This window comes from Thermobia domestica, chromosome 1 (assembly GCF_964235325.1).
Source record: "Thermobia domestica chromosome 1, izTheDome1.hap1.1, whole genome shotgun sequence".
Lineage (NCBI taxonomy): Eukaryota > Metazoa > Arthropoda > Insecta > Zygentoma > Lepismatidae > Thermobia > Thermobia domestica.
Window position 1 is genome coordinate 389,835,372 of NC_137454.1, and position 7,642 is coordinate 389,843,013.

Sequence of the window (7,642 nt, forward strand, 5' to 3'; positions counted from 1 at the left end):
GTCAATGGCCAGAACACTACCCTCATAAAGGGTGGTGAAGGAAGATGTGAATAAGAAAAAGCACGTACAGGAATTCAGGAAATGGTCGTACGTATTTGTTTACCCTGTCCGTTTTGTAAAACCATTAGCTATATCAGCTCCTCTCATCAGTGGAGGGCTTTAGTAATGCCGGAAAATTCTCAAGGTTAAAACTAACCATCTCGATTGTCAGCTATTGGCACCTGTCGGCTTGTCAAAAAATAGCGGAATTTTTGAGATATGAATTCCCTCAAGATTTTCTCAAAACATCTTTTGCTCCGTGAGAAACATTTCTTGTCATTAACAAGAGGTAGTTAACTACAATATTAGAATGTGCATATCTGCCAAAAAGAATAAAGCTAATATGTCTAGAATGAACCACCATTCAGTAACAACTGAAAAGAAGTCATATAAATTGCAAATGAATTTCCCAAATTATAACTTATCTTTTCTGGTTTTCAATCTGAATAACTCAGTGTGCTATAATATCAATTTCAATAAACTGAGTACATACACTTCTATTTCACGGTTGTTTGTGTTATTGTATTCAATCCGAATAATCCAATGTACCAGACTAGTTTTCAGGAAGAGAAAGTTATGCACATATATTAAACATACTATCAATAGCGCCGATCCTGGGACCGAGGGAGCCCGGGCCCCCCAAAGCTCATGTGGCCCCTATTTTATTTATGAGTATACAATATTTGGTATAATTTGAGTGCAATTTGTCTTAAAACCTTCATATATATACCTTCCGAATCTGAATCCCGCCCCCCAAATTTACAGAGAAATCGGCGCTCTTTCATACTGTAGTAATATTTTCTAGTACTATATTTTTACGATTACTCTATATACATTATTTATAAGTAGCTGTCGTGCCACTGCTTATTAAAATTTTACAATCAAATAATACTAGAAATCCTATTCTGAAAATACACAAATCACACTTATTTTCTATAAGTTGGCCACTTTTCGATGGAACCGATGGTGGCCAACATAGACAGGTTACACTGTATTTTGTTGTTGATGTGGACTGTTTTATAGGTTGTACGCTATATGGTAGTATCTCTGTTGGAAGTAATACTTTTGAAATATTTTACATAATTTTTCAACGAGTTTGCTATTTGATATGTTTTATTTCTGCTTTTCAAAGCTGTACGGAAAAATATATATGGCACTTCTTTGAATGATTTTCTTCTTCAATTATATTCGTATCTCGTTGGTAACATTGTTCTCTGTAGAAATAAATGTTTTCTTGAAGGTACATATGAATAATTACAAAAGCAAGATGAGACATGATAAAATGTTACGTGCTTTCTAAGATTTGAGTGAAAATGAATTTCGCTTGGAAGAACAACAGGGAGACTGCTTCGATGAAGACAACAGTAGTAGCGAGAATGCAGTGTCTCAAGCTACTTCTTCGGATAAGAGGAGGGAAACAGATACAGAAGTTTCCAGAAGTAATCGATCAAATATCTTTATAGCAGGTCATGGGACACGTTGGAGTAAAGTGGACAGACAGAACAATGCTGGGCGTAATGCCTCACACGACATCCTTCGCCAGAAACCTCTTTGTTATATTATGTGTTACATCATATTGAAGATGGTGATTTTGGTAGTGCTCTTCGCATGTTCATAGAAGAGACAATGCTGAGAAACATTCTGAAATGCACCTTTATTGAAGCTCAGACAGCGTCAAGATTCCCGTTGGCCACTGTCAATCGCAGAACCCGTTTCATTTCTAGCAATATTGAAATTTCGTGTAGCTTCAGATATACTGGTAAAGGAACTATAAAACGTAAGCTATGGACCAGTGTTTTACAGAAAGATCATGGAATGAAAGATATTTCTTGAAATAATGAAGTATCTTCGATTTGATGAAAAGTGCCTTAGCTCTTCAATGCTGAAAGCAAACAAGCTTGCTTTGGCATCATCTGTGTAAAACTTATTCATTGAGAATTGTATCAGGCTCTGTAAAACCCACTCAGTGTTTGTGTGGATGAACAGTTATTCTCTACTAAGATGAGATGGAAATACATATAATATATGCCATAAGCAAGCCTGGCAAATTTGCATTCAAATGTGGTTGCTTGCAGTTGTGATGTCACGGTATGAACTCAAAGGCATTCCCTACCTGGAAAACGACTACGAACGACGTCGGGACTTACAGTTAGGCGAATATATTGTTCTGAAGACGATGAATCATTTTCTCAACAGAGGACTGAATGTTACTTACGATAACTTTTCTTACAGGTTAAAAATTAGCCGAATCTTTGAAAAAGAGACAGATGACCTTTATTGGTAGTATGCGTCCAAATAGAAGAGAACTTCCCAAAATGTTCTTGAATCAGAAAGAAAAGGATATGTTCACTACAAACGTTTATGGAAAGAAATCAGAAAATACACTCACAGTACACAAGTGTAAGACCGAGAAAAGTGTTGCTGTCTTGAGTTCAGTGTATACAAGTTGAAATAAATTATATTGAAAATGCAAATTTACTTTCATGTAATAAAAAGTTCGACATAAAACTAATAATTTTGGTTCATTATACACAGGGTCTGTGCTAAAGAAAAGTAGCCCAGCCAATGTCTACAGGACAGGAAGGGTGATCACGTGACTCGTATGAAAAGGATTTCATACGTAGGAATATAAGTATTATTCCTTTATTTTAACTTTTCATGTCACTGTCCTGTGGGCGAACTTCCGATATTAATATTATATTTAATATTGACGGGGTTTAGTGGATCACCCTGTATTATATCACAAGAAAAACTTACGTAAAACATAAGCTAGTCAATTAAACAGATCAAATTCAAGCTAAAACAAGAGAAATATAAAGAAAAAATACATACATCTCTTGGAATTAAATAGCCGTCAAAATGACGGCTCGGTACTTCTAGGGGAATAAAAGTTTTGGTCCTTCTAGTGTTAACGGCTAATAAAAAGGGCAAAAAAGTCTTATAAAGTGAGCTATATTTGAGACTATAAGCATTTCGTAAATTTGTATAGCTAAATGCGTCTCCAAACAGGCTAGATTTATCCAAAAATAGGCTGAATTGGCATCACTGCTCTTCAAAATTCTCTTGTTTTCTCTGTTTTTTTAAAGGGCCTTTGTTTTTTGTCTTGTCGTGTCCGGTCAAATACGTAGGTGCACCAGTTCGCTAGGCGTATGTTCTACGATTGCATAATGGTCAAATATGTACCTGACACGGAGAATTTACGATTCAGGAACAAAATTGATTAACATACAGGACACAATTGGGAAGAAAGGACACAATCGGAGAAAAGGTCATAGTCAGGAAAAGGTCAAAATCGGGAAAGAAGTTCAGACAGTAAAAGAGAGCTGAAAGCCAATTTGAACATGGCAAAAATTATAGGAAAGTGGGAAGTGTAAAATGAAAAAAGAACAGAGAGTAAGTAGAAGAAAGAAGGTGATATATGTACGAGTAAATGTAAAAGAAAGTGTAAGTGTAGCGTAGGTGTATAGGAGATCCCACTCAACTCTCTTCATCACAGAGCACAACCACATACGAGGCCCTCGCCGTAACGGCCATGTCGAACTCCCTCTGTTAGTTCACTTCACTTCACTTGCGCTGCACCATAAATTACTTTTGAATATTACCACTGTCACCAACAAGATTTATCGGCATTTTACGGAGCTAAATAAAAAATTAAGGAAGATCAAATTGGGTAGGAAATAAACTCTGGAAAATTAAGACAAAAGCGTCGGAGAAAATAGAGCACTATGAACTCCAGGGAAACGTGGGAATTTTAGAAAGAGAAAACATAAAATATCAGGAGAGAAATCGGGGTCGTGAATAAATGTTGAAAGGTCCGGAGCCATAAGTTGCATACGAGAGAGTAGAACTGGGAACGTTAGAATGAGTAGAGAGGTCATAAAAAATGATTATGTACCGAGGTCCGCTCCGTAATCGGAGCTTGGAGAGGGACCTGGATGGAGGCGATATAGGCGAACTGTCGTAGATGCGATATCAAGGTGGAGTAGGAGTAATAAACGGTTTTGAAATGTAGATTGGAATGTGGAGAGAAAGCAAGGGGGAGTAAGAAAAGAAGGGCTTTGTTACTTTTCCTATATCAAGTATGTATATCATTGCGCAATGTTGCCACTAAGTATTTCAGAAAGTAGGCACAATAATATAAATTGTAGTGCATAAAAGTTTAAATTAGCCTTACCCGAGAACGTCATTGCTTTTCACCTTTCACATAATGTGGAGAATTAAAAGGAATGCAACGCATGTAAATATTTATAACTGTTATTCATTATAACAAACTAAACCGTAAATTCTGTATGTATAGACGCACACGGTTACAGACTATTGCTCTCATACGTTGCCAAAGCGAAATAGCTAATCTAATATTTAATTTCTAAACTACTTAAATAATTTATACTGGATTGTGCCTGCAAAATTTCTGTTTCTGCTATCAATCGCAAGAAAGTTCAATGAGAATTTCCTTCGACTAAAAATATTTTAGATCTAATCTTCGCTCGTAAGGATTTTGTTACGTTTATGCTGGAGGACACTCTGTAACAATATTCACAAAATATTTGGTATAACAATGCTCATAATTATACAATGTGTTGGTTAGCGTATCTGAAAATCAAGATAATCGTTATAGTAGTAATTATGTCACTTCGCAATCCTATCCGTAACGTTGAGAAACTCTGTGCACAACTTGTTGGAGAACGGTATGGAATGACCTCAAGATGTGGCCCTTATTCAGATTCGCTCTCACGTGTAGTTAACACCGTACTAATGAGTTCTGCTTCTTGGAGTAGTCAGGTCTTTAGTATATCGCCAATCATACATCGAAACGACTCTGCATAAGACCCAATTGTAACGGCGGAGGGTATTAGTGGTTAAAATATGGCACAAAATTTTAATAACCTCCCGTTATCCGGAATCTCGTAGCAGGAGCGCAAGCTCCGAAAATAGTGTATCAAGAAATAATGAACTCAAATAAGAATACCAACATTAATACTGCAACACTCTTGAGTCATAATCGACAACTTATCATTCGAGCCTTCAATATAAATCTCCACGCTGATGTTATTCACGAAGTTGTCAGACGTAGCGTGGACGTAGAGAGATGATGCAATCTAGACTCAGAATTTTCAGAATACACTTGCGTAAACTTGTTATTAAAAACCATATGTGTTTATTTACTATATTTGTTTCTATAATACCACATTCTGTCACAAAACATTATTCATATACACAACGGATAATGCTCACCACAAATGAACAATATTTTAACGTAAACAGTCGCTTCAACAATGATTTGATAACGTCACTGATTTTAATTATTGATAGCGTTCAACATAAAACTGAGATTGACAAGGACTCAAAAGAAATAAGATATATAAAACAAGGAAACATACAAAATACTATATACAACACAAATAATAAAAAATACATGCAATATCTTTTCAGAATAAATGAAAGTCCAGACGACAGTAGCAAATTTTTTTATACTCCTACGATTTATTTCTTGATAATTGAATGTGAACTATTTCTATCCTACTAGAATGCCTTCGAAAACATCCAGTTTACGATTCAAATTATATTATTTCATAAGTCTAGAAAGAATTGTTTTTGAGAAGCTTGATGTCTTATTTATTTTTAGTAGTGAGGGAATGGGGATTCTGCAGACAAATTTATTATTATTCCATTTTAACTATATGTCACCCTATCATCACCCTATATGTCACCATTTTGCCGCCTGTATTTATACAACCCAACACAGAAGGTTTGTATCGTTTTCTTCTCTCTTTCTTCTGAGTATGTAATAATAACAACACCAAAACTGTCTGTCCTACCTGTCCGTCCTGGCTGTCACGGCTTGTTGTCTGTCCCGCTTTTTTCGATTCAAGGTCATCACTTTGAAGAAAATCCTTGATGCAAAATCTGTCCGCAAATCTCTAGCTTTTATAACTGAAACATACCGCATGCAACGCCATCTATTGAATAAGTGAGTAACTGCTTGAATATGGCGATCTAACCGACAAATTTAGTTTAAGCATCAATGTTCAAAAAAAGAAAAAAGTCAGTGTCTCCAACTCAATATATTTTTTCGGAACGTTCCAGGATTTTAATTTTTCAAGATATCGCTTTAAAACATATCGGGATGAATTCACCCCATTTCTAATAAATATGATAATTTTTAAAAATGAGAGGGCAACACTTGCAGTCACACCCCCAAATAACGTTATTATTTAATACCTCGGTCCCTAATTAACCGATTTCAAAAATTCAAACGGTAAATGAATACTAATAACATAACCAATTTTTCAAAATGTACAAATGGTTGCATAGCCCACAGGATATTTTTCCCTTTTTCAATATCTCTACAAAATATCATTAAAACGAAAAAATAAAAATATTACCATAATTCAAATAAAATTTTAAGACTTTTGTAAAGAATAACATTTTCCCGAAAACTCAAAAATAAACCCCGTAAAAATTCCCGAAATTTTGAGTTTGCTGTAACTTCATCAAATATTAACCGATTTTCAAAATTCAAACAGTAAATGGTTTCTATTTTCTTATAATTTTTTTCTAACGCGTTACTGGTTACTTATGTCTAAGGATAAAATTACAAAAACAACTTTTATGACTTAAAAATATAAATTTTACTTAAAAACTAAACTATACATAATTACTCACTAACACCTATCAACTACACATCTCATAAAAGTTAACTAAATTTTACCTAAAACTAAACTATACATAAAAGTTAATTAAATATGACCTAAAACTAAACTACACCACACATAAAAGTTAACTAAATTTTACTTAAAACTATACATAATTACTCACTAACACCTATCAACTACACATCTCATAAAAGTTAACTAAATTTTACCTAAAAAACTAAACTATACATAAAAGTTAATTAAATATGACCTAAAAAACTAAACTATACATAAAAGTTAATTAAATATAACCTAAAACTAAACTATACATAAAAGTTAATTAAATATGACTTAAAACTAAACTACACATAAATACATTTTAACTATATCTTGTAATGCCCCCAAGCTAATGTACTTATACCACCCTCTAGTATATATCTTTTATCATCATTCGAATCTAATGCTAACTTATTTACAGCTATAGTATATACATCATGCTTACAACTTCGAATTAGATTTATATTTTTGTATGTTTTCACATCATTGAATAGGGTTTGCTTATAATCATCAAATTGTAACTCTTTTGCTACTACACATTTCGTTATTCCTTTTGCTTTCTTCTCCTCTTCATTCTCAACTTTAAAGGCATACATCTTTGATCTTAACCCAAAAAACTCGGTCATTATTTTACCTTTGTTTTCATCCTTCATCTTTCCTAATACTTTTTTGTTTACTAGTGGTATTCCATATTGATTATCCTTTCCATAATCACTTGTATCAAATAGATCAACCATTTCCTTTAAGTCTTTGTAGAAGTCATCTGTACTAATTTCATATATAAAACTATCAGTATCCGTGTAACATAAGTTTATATCAATATCATATTTAGGTTTCATAATGTTGTAATGGAAGTCATACATTAATAGTTATGATAAATCTAGCACACTCATACCAACATATATTGGTTT